At 40.1% G+C, this 12353-nt stretch overlaps 1 protein-coding gene across 1 annotated transcript in view; it reads right to left on the bottom strand.

Annotated features, from left to right (window-relative positions):
• The window catches only part of LOC144766594 (cornifelin homolog A-like), a 143800-nt gene that overhangs the window by 130998 nt on the left and 449 nt on the right, over positions 1–12353 (bottom strand). The window lies entirely within an intron of this gene.

The raw sequence follows: 12353 nt of genomic DNA, 5'->3' as shown, positions 1-12353 counted from the left end.
GCGTTTCTCTAAATTTCAAAACACATTCCCCACTTGTCCCCCGCAGTATCTGTCAAATGCGTACGTTTGCGTAATAAAAGCGCAGCAATTGCTTTGCAAACACTGTTGTGGTCATTCAAGAAGTCTGGTCAGCAAACCAGGGAACAAAAAAACACAAACCGAAATAGTCATGGACAACGTGAAATAAAACCCTTCAAACTGATTTTACACTAAATATTCCCTGATCCCTCCCCCCCCCCCATCAGTGCCTTGAGACCCTCACAGGTGAGTAGTGCACTCTACAAATGGATTGACTATGATTACACATAAAGGGACGTTCAAAATACATGGAGGAAGTAGCAGCCATGACACTTCACCATAATTCAATCTTGCTTTACTGAATTAAAGGACAAAACATTTTACATTCTGCTGGCAAAACAAAAGCGAATCACTAGTCACCAACTGTGAACTATGAGCAGCTAACTCCAGTCTGGTGCCAGGGGACCTACTTGAAGTTATTTAACAAGAAGGGGGAATAACGCCTTTAGTCAAGGGCTGCCAAAAAGATGCATCAGTTCATTAGTCTCTTGCCTTATTTGTGGGGCTCTATGTTCTGTTCTTTATCTGTTACGTAGTTTCTGAGAACAGAACATTCCAGAACGCTTGGCGTGCAAGGGAACAACTCGAGGCTGACATTTTAGTAGATTTAATTTATAAATGCCAGGGGCTTCATTTATGAGGCCGTGCGTCACTTTTACGCCGCCGGTGCGTCACTTTTTGTGACGCATCGGCGGTGTAAAAAACAGGCCTCCTGTTGCGCACTATTTACAAAGTGACGCATCTAAGCAGATGCGTCACTTTGTAAACCCCTGCGCTACATTATACCTGCGTCAGGTGTAATGTATGCAGAGGGGGCGTTCCCCTGCAAAAAGCCACGTAATAGTGACGCAGTGAAATCTATGAGATTTCACTGTGTCACTTTTAGGATGCTGTTGCGTCAAAATCTTGCGCCTGCCTCACAGCAGGCGTAAGACTGACGTAAGCCCTTGCACATGGGTCTTTCCCCATGTGAAAGGATGCATTGCTGGAGTTGCATCACTTTTGTGACACACTCCAGCAATGCGTCACTTTTGCGCTTACAGATACGTCAGAAATACTGACGTATCTGTAAGTCCTTGCGCAATGATGCGTCATATTGTAAATATGACGGATCATTGGGGTCGCAAGGAGGTCGCAATGAAAAGTGACGCATCGCTGTTTTCTCGCAGCGATGCGTCACTTTTCATAAATGAGGCCCCAGGATTCAGGGCAAATTGCAGTTACAAACAGAGGTGACAGTTCCAAAGGAAGCAAAAGCAAAATACAGTATGAATAAATAGACTGCAATTCCTCCAGAAAACAACATCAGCACGCTACTAAAAAAGGTGATCACTTTTATCACCATTGTTATTACACGTTTCAGTACTTGATTTTCTCACAGCATGGTAAACGCTGAAATGCAATCAACATTAAAACCAAACAGAATTGTTGCCACTCTGTTGTAATATCTAACCTATAGATTCATCAAACATCCATTCTGCGATTCCTTATTAGCGAAAAATAAGGATTTGCTAATAAGGAATAGCAAAAGGTTATGCATGAAGAACTCGCTAAAAAAATAGCGATTTCTTAAAATTCCTTAATTGAAACTCGCAAATTGCGAGTCGCAATGAAGGAATACCTCCCCATTCATTCCTATGGGCCTAGAGGCCCATAGGAATGAATGGGAAGACATTCTCAATTTGCGATTCTCAATTAGAGAATCGCAAATTGAGATTGCAATTTCAAGGGTGCCAGGGTGTCAAAAGGACACCCTGTTGCACCCCTGAAATCTGCATATGGGTGCATCTTGCACAAACACATGCCCTAAGGGCATGTTTGTGTGTAAAATGGAACTTTGAAAAATGCACTTAAGTGCATTTTTCAAAGATTTTGCAAATTACCATGAAGTTCAACTTCATGGTGGAGGGATGACTGCAGAGTTCCACGCCTCTGCGTAGTCTCCCGTGACTCGTGACCCATGACCCCACCTCCGTAATGGCGATTGTGATCCGGAGGCGCTGAGACGCTGGTGGACTGCAGACTGCAGACTGCTGCTTGGAAAACGGAGCCACAAGCTGAAATAACACAGACTCACTTATGAAAGCGACGCGGCGCGGAGAAATTAGGACGGAATGCGCCGGGAGAGATGATGCCTAAGACTCTGCCTCGCTGTCGCTGATTTGGTCTGCCTGCCTGACGGGAGTTCGGTCCGCGCTAGGACATGCCGCTCATCTGTTTCTTTTGAGGTGAGCGTACGCGTGTCTTCATCAACGGGCCAGATACGGAGCTTTTGAGCAGGTCTGCCTGATGGGTGTTTGGTCTGTACTAGGACACGCCGCTAATCTGCAACTTCTGTGGTGGTGGTGAGCGCGTCTTTAACAGCGGGCTGATACGGAGCTGATACGGAGCTTTTTTGAGTAAGGCTGGGCTGACTGCCTGATTTTCAGCGGAAGGAAGGAGCTGTAAACCGGAGGGTTGGCTCCTAGGCGCAGCTAATAGAGTTTGGCATACTAGAAGTGATTAATATACACTTGAAAACTGCTGGGTTATCTTCTGGACTCTGTGGAGCTGTTCTGAGTTAACTGTGGGGGTCGTTTGGGATCCTTTGGGCTGCAACGGATTGCTGTAGCTCAAGCATTAAAACTTTTTTGCATCCTAAAACCGAACTCAAAAAACAAAAGGGAGTGTACTTCTTTAAAAATGGGCAAACCTTTGAAAGATGATGATGCGGTTAAACTCAGCAAGGTGGAAGCTGCTGCCCGACAGAGAGCCAAAACTCGTCTCGCTCTGGCTAAAAAAGCTGCATGTAAAGCTGCTTGTGAGAAAAATAAAGACATCAATAGGGAGGGGGTGGGAAGCCCTGTAGTTGATGATACAACACCTGAGTCTTCAGATGATGAGCCGCCCTCCTCCTCTACCCCCCTGCAGCATAAAGAACAGCAAATAGAACAGCAAGAGGCTGCTACAGAGGGGGATAAAACGAACGATATTAATGCAGCAGATTTACTCTCACAGTCACAGGCGGAAATGGAAGCCCATCCTCAAACTCTTAACCCCTCGCCAACATTGTTAACAGCAGCGCCCCAGGTAGTAGAAGAGAGAAGAAACAGTGGGGCGGGTGGAAAGGAGGTGAGAGACTTTCCACTGTTTGCAAAAAGAACAACTCCGAAATCTCTCCTTCCTAATTCATCACAACCCCTTTCGGTCTCCTTCACTTTGGATCCCCAGGCCTCTAACGTTCTGTCTAAGGGTCCTGATATGGCAGTATCTTTTCCTCAAACTCAGCTTTCTACAGTAAATGTAAATGTAGCAAATGAAGCGGCAAGTGATGGGGGAAGTATGCATGATATAACTCCCAGGAGTGAAAGAATATTAGGACCCGATTCTAGCCTTCTCGACAAGGAAGCAAGATCTGAAGTGAAATTTCAGCTAGATATTCGTGAGATGCTCAACCTAATTCTCGATGAGATCCGTGAAATTAAAAATAACCAGCGCACGGAGCTAGCTGCTATTCACGCTAGAATAGATAAGCTGGAGGAGTTAACACTGGCGCTCCCCAACAGGGTTTTGGAAGCTGAGTCAAGGATAGCAGTCCTGGAAGATCAGATGAATCTGGTATCAGGAGAGACCAAAGAGGCTGCAAAGAAGAGGATATTAATGGAGAATAAACTCGAGAAGTTGGAGAACCATTCTCGCAGATCTAACCTGAGGATTGTAGGGGTTCCAGAAGGAACAGAAGGATCCGACACAGTACAATGGGTTAACTCATTTATACAGAAAGTAGTTCTACCAGACTTTGAAGGAGACTTAACGATAACAAGAGCCCATAGAGTACCGGCTCAGCGTTTTGCGAACTCTCCCTTTCCTAGAACTCTATCCTACTAAATTTTGCGGATTTCAGGATCAAGGAACGGATACTATCTAAGGCATATCAACAACGCCAGTTTACTGTTTCCGAAACTACAAAATGTAGGATCTTCTCAGATATGACAGCAACTGCAGCTAAAAGAAGGAAAGAGTTTGTAAAATTGCTGCAGCTATTTAAAGCTAATGGTGCCCAGGCCTCGATTGCGCAGCAATCAAAGCTGAAGGTTCTCGCTAAGGGAAAATTCTTTCTATTTACTGATTTAGAAGAGGCGCAGACCCTTCTTAATGAGATATCTACAAGGGCCTAGGCTCCATGGCTTGGCTTAACTGAATGGTAAATATGAGGAATCTAATGTTATAATTTAGTAAAAATAAAAAAAAAAATAATAATAAAGCCAAAAGAAAAATTCAGGCGGGTGTTCCTGGGTCAAGGGGTCACACCAGGGTGTAACAAGAAGATACCCGAAGAAGGAAGAATGGGTGGTATGTGGGCAGTGCGGACGGGGAGGGGTTTCCCACATTCCTGGGGGGCTCTTGGGTGGGGGGGGTGAATGCAGTAAAAAAATACAAGTTCAGTAGGTTTTCTATTCTTAATATTGGTTGGTACAGAGGAGGTCTAGAACTTCACAGCTTCATTAATGAGATTTGACCTATGCAATATCCTGTCCATTAATGCGAATGGGCTGCTAAATAAACAGAAATACGGAGCCCTTTTGAAATGGGCAATTGCCTTTAAACCCCATGTGGTCTTCCTCCAGGAGACGCACCTGAAATCGAACTCTCCAAAGTTGTTTCTGCCTAGATATTTCTCCTATGGGTTTTTTTCCTCAGCTGGGGTTGCCCAGAGGGGTGTCGCTATCTATTTCTCAAGGAATTTACCCTGGGAAATTGTGCGAATGCAAAGAGACTCTAAAGGTAGATGGCTTTGGGTTGCAGTAAAATTGTTGGGAAAGGTATTCAACTTTGTAAATTATTATGGCCCAATTTTTGATGACACCTCGGCCCTGACTGAAAATAGTGAAATACTGAGGGGCACTGATGGGTAAATTATAGTAGGAGGTGATTTCAATTATATACAGTATTTAAAGAGGGATACTTCTAACAAGAATAAGAAACAACTAAAACCAAAGACAAAAGGGGTGTTAGAGGCTTTTATGTCAGAATATCAATTGCGGGACTCCTGGCGCTCCCTAAACCCTAATTTAGAGTCCTACACATGCTATTCTAATAGGTTCCATACAGCCTCTAGAATAGATTTCTTTTTATCCTCTAGATCGCTTCAAATTTCCAACGCATTGATAGGCTGCAATCCCTTTTCAGATCATGGGAGGATTGAGGTTGAACTAATACTTGAGGGTATTGCAGGGGAGCGTTCTAGGTGGCAGTTGGATCGTACCCTTTTACAGAATATGACATGGGTTAAGGGTTTTAAAGATTGGATAAAATAATTTTTTCTAGTAAATAAGGACTCAGCAGAGCCTTTTGCAGTATGGGGGGCATTCAAACAGCAGCCCGGGGACAGATTATAGCATTTTCTTGTAATAAAGCAAATGATCGAAAAAGAAAAATATCTGCCCTTCAGTGTGCTGCTGAGAATGAGAACGCATTGAAATTGAATCAAAAACCTAATAATTGGGAACAAGCTAAAGTATTGCTTAGGGACTTCTTCACCCTGGAAGAGATAAATAGCTCAAAAGCCTTTCAGCAAAAGTTATATGAAGATAGTCAACTCATGGGTAAGCTGCTGGCAAACTTGACCAGGAAAAAACAAGAGTCTTCCATCATCTAAAAAATCTAAGACCCATTAGGTGGAATAGATACTCGAAGTGAGGGAATTGCGAAAATATTCCTTGATCATTACGAGAGAATATACTCTACTGATATCCAAGTGGAGGAAATATTGATCAGGGAATATTTTGATAATTTGAATATCCCCAAAATCTCCAATTTCAGATCTAATCAAATAGGCTGCGATATAAGTCACCTGGAGATTCAGAATAGTATAAAAGCCACAGCGGGAGCAAAGGCTTCAGGGATAGATGGATTCCCGATCGAATTTTATAAGGTTTTTTTGAAGGAATTGGAAGATCCCTTGAAAAATTTATTTAATTATATTAGAGTAGGTGGTAGGGTTCCATCAGAGTTTAAAGAGTCCACAATTATTAGTTTTGTTAAGAAAGGCAAGAATCCGGAGGACGTAAATTCCTATAGACCAATTAGTCTATTAAACTCTGACTATAAGGTTTTCATGAAAATTTGGGCTCAAAGATTCGTGTTGGCAGCCCAGGAGGTAATACACCAAGACCAAACGGGTTTTATAGCCGGTCGTTGCATGGCTGCCAACACAGAATATTTAATACAGGCGCTAGATTATTTTAATATTAATTCAATCTCTGCATGCATTCTTATGATCGATGCAGAAAAAGCATTTGATTTAGTCAACTGGTCAGCGTTATTTCTTTCCTTGGGTTATTTTGGATTCCCCGCCCCTATTATTAGCATGCTACAAAATATTTATGAAGGGGCATCAGCCCAGGTGATACTAAATGCTAAGCAAGCAGGGAAGATTAAAATAAACCGGGGCACTAGGCAAGGTTGCCCTTTATCACCCCTGCTTTTCACCTTTTTTATCGAACCCCTGGTAATAAAAATAAGAAATAATGATGCTATATCTTCCCCAATTGATGGAATGTCGAAGTTAAAATTATTTGCCGACAACATTATCCTTTATATGGCTCCTGACAAAGAAAATATCCTACATCTTATGAAAGAGCTTCAGGAATATGAGAAGATTGGGGGTTATAAAATCAACGAGAAAAAAACGGAAGTTGTTATTTTAAACTCAAATTTAGATTTTCTTTCGTTAGATCTTCAGTTTCAAGCAGAAAAAAGGGACCCAATAAGATATTTAGGGATTTATGTGACCAGAGACTATCAAGAACCTTTTCAACTGAATTATATAAAAACAAAGAATAAAATCACGAGCCTTTTAGAACAATGGGATATACTGCCCTTATCATTGATTGGCAGAGTGGCATTGATAAAAATGAATGTACTACCTCTGCTTTTATTTTAGTTTAGTAATATTCCAATCAAAGTCAATATGGCCTTTTTTAACGAACTAGAATCCATGATGAGAAGATTTATTTGGAATAAAAAGGCCAACAGAGTCAAACTCGCGGTGATACAACTTCCTGTAAACCAAGGCGGGCTCGCTCTTCCCCATTTTAATACATATTACGAAGCAGCTTTTTTCGATATAATGGCAGGATTATTAAAGGTTAGACAGACAAGAGACAACTTTTTTTAAATAGAATGCTTGAGGAATGAGGCTCTCAAATTTTTATCTTAAAAACTGCAAAGCTTACAAAGAGAACACGATATAAGACACTGGTGGGGTATTCATCAAGATTACGGCTTCTATTTGAAAAACACGGTTCAGATGGATCTATTTATTTGAAACTGTCAGAATGTTCTAAAATGGGTCTTAGGATTTCTTCAAGTCATCTGACAGAATGGGAATCGGCCGGATTTTGTGAAATAAGGCACCTTCTCACTCAAAATACGATAATTAGCTGGCAAATGGTTAGTGATAGAACGCATCCGAGGCGGCTCATGTTTTTTCAATATTTGCAATTGATTTATTTTATAAGAAAAGAGGTAGGAAGTCTAGATACAACACCCAATGCTTTGTTAACAGCGTTATATGGGGAGAAACATAAGGGTATTGGATTTTGGTATAAAAAGTTACTCCCTTCTGGATCATCTACTATAATAATTAACCACTTGGAGAAAATAAGTCTCACATTGCAGTGTGTATTGTCAGATAAAGACTGGGAAGCAATATGTTATTTTGGAAACAAAGCACTTCGAGCAGCTAACTATAAGAAAATGTCTTTTCTTTCTCGCTGGCTGGCATATTATACCCCGGAGGCCCTACAGAGAATGTTCCCTGAATGTGAGAATAAATGTTTTAGATGCAAAACCAGGGGACAGGGTGGTTGGTATCATATTTTTTTCTCATGTCCAAAGTTAGAACCCTTCTGGAAAGAGATTTTCGCAGACTTGGAGATAGCAACTGGGAAAATTCTTCTTCCAGAAGCAGAAGTGGCCCTTTTCGGCATCTGTAAAGAAAGGAACAGGTTCAATAAATCAGAAGAAGTGTTTATTTTTATTTCCACTGCCGTTGCACGGTCCCTGATTTTGCAAAATTGGAAATCTACGGTGATTCCATGTCATGTTAAGAGGGTTAATAAAATGAGAAGAACATATAATTTTGAGAGAGCCTATGCAGGTAGAGTGGGTGCGATTGTAAGATTTGAAAGGAATTGGAAACATTTTAACAAGCTTGAACTGTTAAAAGGAAGGTGATTGTTATATTTTAGTTAATTGTAAGATGGTATTACATTTGCATTTGAGGAAATACAAGAATCCATTTGCCGTGTTATACCAATCGTTAAGCACTTTATCATATATATTAGTCAAAATGTTGTACGTTATCATATTTGAACTTTAAGAAATGTATTATTATTTGTGTTACTATTACTATTTGTGTTACTATACATCAGCACTTTATTGCATTAGTCACTTTATATAGGTAAATTTTGCACGTAATAACAATAGCACCTTTAGAACTATACTAATGTTTTTTTGTGGTTTTAAAGCGTCGGTCTTTCCAATTTTGCATTAGCACTTTATTTGCATTAGCACTTTGTGAACGGTATAATAATGATAATCTTGATGCTGCTTATTGCCAGTTGTTTATATTTTGGGCAATTTAATATGTTTCGGAACTAATATTTTAAGTACGGAAATAATATTTTTTCTATATTCTTATTGTATTACATCGGTAGGTTTAAATTATGAAGCATAATATTAGTTGTCTCTCCACTAGTGTTTTTATATCGTTACGGCCAGTTGTGCATTATTGCAGTTTTTGTATTATCGCTGAGGCATTTTATCGTCTAGGGTTGTCTCTTGTACATTGTAAATTTTTGTCTAATGTATATCTAATTATGAAGAAATTAATGTACCAATGTATTTTTTCTTGCTACGGCTTGTGATAAAAAAGAAAAAAAAGAAAAGTTCAACTTCATGGTAATTTTTCTCCCCCTATTAGCGAAATATATATATTTTTTACTTTAATGCATTGCATTTAAGGAATCTCAATTTGAGATTCCTTAATTGCAATCGCAATTTAAGTAATAGCAATTTTGCGATTTCTTAAATTGTGATTTTTGCATTTGGGATGATGCATTCCAAATGAAAAAATACCGGTCGCAAAGGGGAAGATTCTGAGAATCTGCCCGTTTGCGACCGTTTTTTAGCTTGATGCATCTATGCCTTTATGTTCGAAGAAACTGAAAATAAACAACAAAGAAAATTTGGCTTTCACAGCATGCACGTACCATCAGAAGGCAAAAATGCAAACAACAATCTCTTCCTCCCATTTCTAAGTGATCAGCTGCCTTCTCAACTCCCGCAGAGATTCCCTGATTAAAAGAAGGTTCAAAGCATGGAGTAGATAGGTACCCTTTCGTGTGTTTGAAAATATTTACGAACCATCAGACGCTCCCAGCCTGGGTGGAGTAAAAATTCCAACTCTGTTGTTCGCCGACGACACCCTCCTCATCTCCAAAACCCCCCAAGGTTTACAGTCTTTGCTGAACCGCTTCCAGGATTTCTGTACCACTAAAGGCCTCGTCATTAACATAGACAAGACCAAGTACCTAGTCATGCACCCACCCCGCAAACTTGGTCCCCCTCCAATTCTGAACTCCATACCTCTAGAAAGAGTGGCGGAATTTGATTATCTGGGGATCCGTCTTAATGATGCAATGAGCTGGACTGCCCACATCGATAAAATGACTCTGGCCCACAAAAGGGTGGGGGGCGCCCTTCTTAAGGAGTACAATAACTCCTCAAAACATTGTGTTGCACCCATACTGGAGATTTACAAAGCTCGTGCAGTCCCTGCTTCTCTTTATGGATCGGAACTGTGGGGCTTGGGCAAAGTCGACTCACTGAGTAAGGCCGAAAATAAATTTATCAAGGACCTTCTTGCTATTCCATCGAGCAGCCCGACCATCCCAATGCTCTTGGACACTGGCTGTAAAGCCATAAGGGACCAGGCTCGGCTTCGTCCCCTTCTGCTCTGGGCACGCTTGTGGAGGGTCCCGGAGCTACAATCGTATGCCAATGGGCTGGCAGAAGTAATGCATGCTGATGGTTGGAGTAGCATCAAATGGCTGAAGGACATAAAACATCTTTTAGGGGAATTGGGTTTGGCCTCCTGCTGGCATAGTCACTCCGCTCCACCAAAGAAGATTCTAAAAAAACTTTTCTGGGAGTGGGTTGACGTGAAGCGCTCTAGTAGCCAGCAGCATTGCAAAACCACCGCAGCTTTCCTGCTGTTCAAAGACGTTGTCCTGTATGAGCCATATATGGATATTATAACAGTTGCTTTGGATAGGTCCTTGTTCATTAAATTTCGGCTAGGAACCTTGCCCTTGGCGGATCTCTGTTCAAGGTGGAATAAAGCCCAGCCCACCTCACGCTTTTGTGCCTCTTGTCCGGACAAACCAGAGACGGTGCCACACTTCCTTTTCGAATGCCCGGACTATGGTCGCCCCAGATCACGTTGGCTTGGCCCCATTTGCAGAGAACTGGGGACTCGTCAGCACTCTGTTGCCCTCCGGATTCTTTTAACTAACACAGCCCCTCCTATTGTTTGTGCTGTTGCAAAATTTTTAAAATGGGCTTGGTTGATAAGACTTAGAAGACTGTCCATAACAATTTAATTCTTTTTTATCTAATTTATGCTGACATACCGTGTTTTAATTATCATTCCATTTGTACAGTCTGACTTATTTCGACATGCTGTTTTTATCTTTTTGTACTGCTTTTATGATATGTGCATATCGAAATAAAGCATCAATCAATCACTATTTGTGTTACTATACATCAGCACTTTATTGCATTAGTCACTTTATATAGGTAAATTTTGCACGTAATAACAATAGCACCTTTAGAACTATACTAATGTTTTTTTGTGGTTTTAAAGCGTCGGTCTTTCCAATTTTGCATTAGCACTTTATTTGCATTAGCACTTTATGAACGGTATAATAATGATAATCTTGATGCTGCTTATTGCCAGTTGTTTATATTTTGGGCAATTTAATATGTTTCGGAACTAATATTTTAAGTACGGAAATAATATTTTTTCTATATTCTTATTGTATTACATCGGTAGGTTTAAATTATGAAGCATAATATTAGTTGTCTCTCCACTAGTGTTTTTATATCGTTACGGCCAGTTGTGCATTATTGCAGTTTTTGTATTATCGCTGAGGCATTTTATCGTCTAGGGTTGTCTCTTGTACATTGTAAATTTTTGTCTAATGTATATCTAATTATGAAGAAATTAATGTACCAATGTATTTTTTCTTGCTACGGCTTGTGATAAAAAAGAAAAAAAAGAAAAGTTCAACTTCATGGTAATTTTTCTCCCCCTATTAGCGAAATATATATATTTTTTACTTTAATGCATTGCATTTAAGGAATCTCAATTTGAGATTCCTTAATTGCAATCGCAATTTAAGTAATAGCAATTTTGCGATTTCTTAAATTGTGATTTTTGCATTTGGGATGATGCATTCCAAATGAAAAAATACCGGTCGCAAAGGGGAAGATTCTGAGAATCTGCCCGTTTGCGACCGTTTTTTAGCTTGATGCATCTATGCCTTTATGTTCGAAGAAACTGAAAATAAACAACAAAGAAAATTTGGCTTTCACAGCATGCACGTACCATCAGAAGGCAAAAATGCAAACAACAATCTCTTCCTCCCATTTCTAAGTGATCAGCTGCCTTCTCAACTCCCGCAGAGATTCCCTGATTAAAAGAAGGTTCAAAGCATGGAGTAGATAGGTACCCTTTCGTGTGTTTGAAAATATTTACCTGCATTAACTTCGCAACAGAGGTTGCAAACACCGGAAAGATTGTGCACCAATGAATTTTCACAATCATTTTCTTGGAACTGTCGCAGTTAGGTGTAGCTGATCACAACAACCATTCCATTTGAAAAAAGGGTGCTTGCAAGATAAAGAGTAAATGCTATCCACAGAGGATAAGTACAGTCCCATCACCAATGCCTTTTATTTTTGCAAATGTTTTTTAAACACAGAAATAAATGGCATTGTTATTTACAATACCAATATGTCAAAATCTCACCTTTGCGAGACCTATTGCATTACAAATGCTTGTTATTTTTTATAATAGTGTGTGTCTTTGTGTTTGTGTATTTTACATTTTTGTGTACATTATTTCGTGTTTATGTGACTTTTTGACTTTATTTCTCCTTCTTTAATTATTTCTTTCTACTTTACTTTACTCTCCCTTCCTTTTCCCTCTTATTAATTCCCCACCA

This window comes from Lissotriton helveticus, chromosome 7, assembly GCF_964261635.1.
Source record: "Lissotriton helveticus chromosome 7, aLisHel1.1, whole genome shotgun sequence".
NCBI lineage: Eukaryota > Metazoa > Chordata > Amphibia > Caudata > Salamandridae > Lissotriton > Lissotriton helveticus.
The sequence above is the reverse complement of the archived record's forward strand: the minus strand, read 5'-3'. Positions and strand labels throughout refer to the sequence as shown.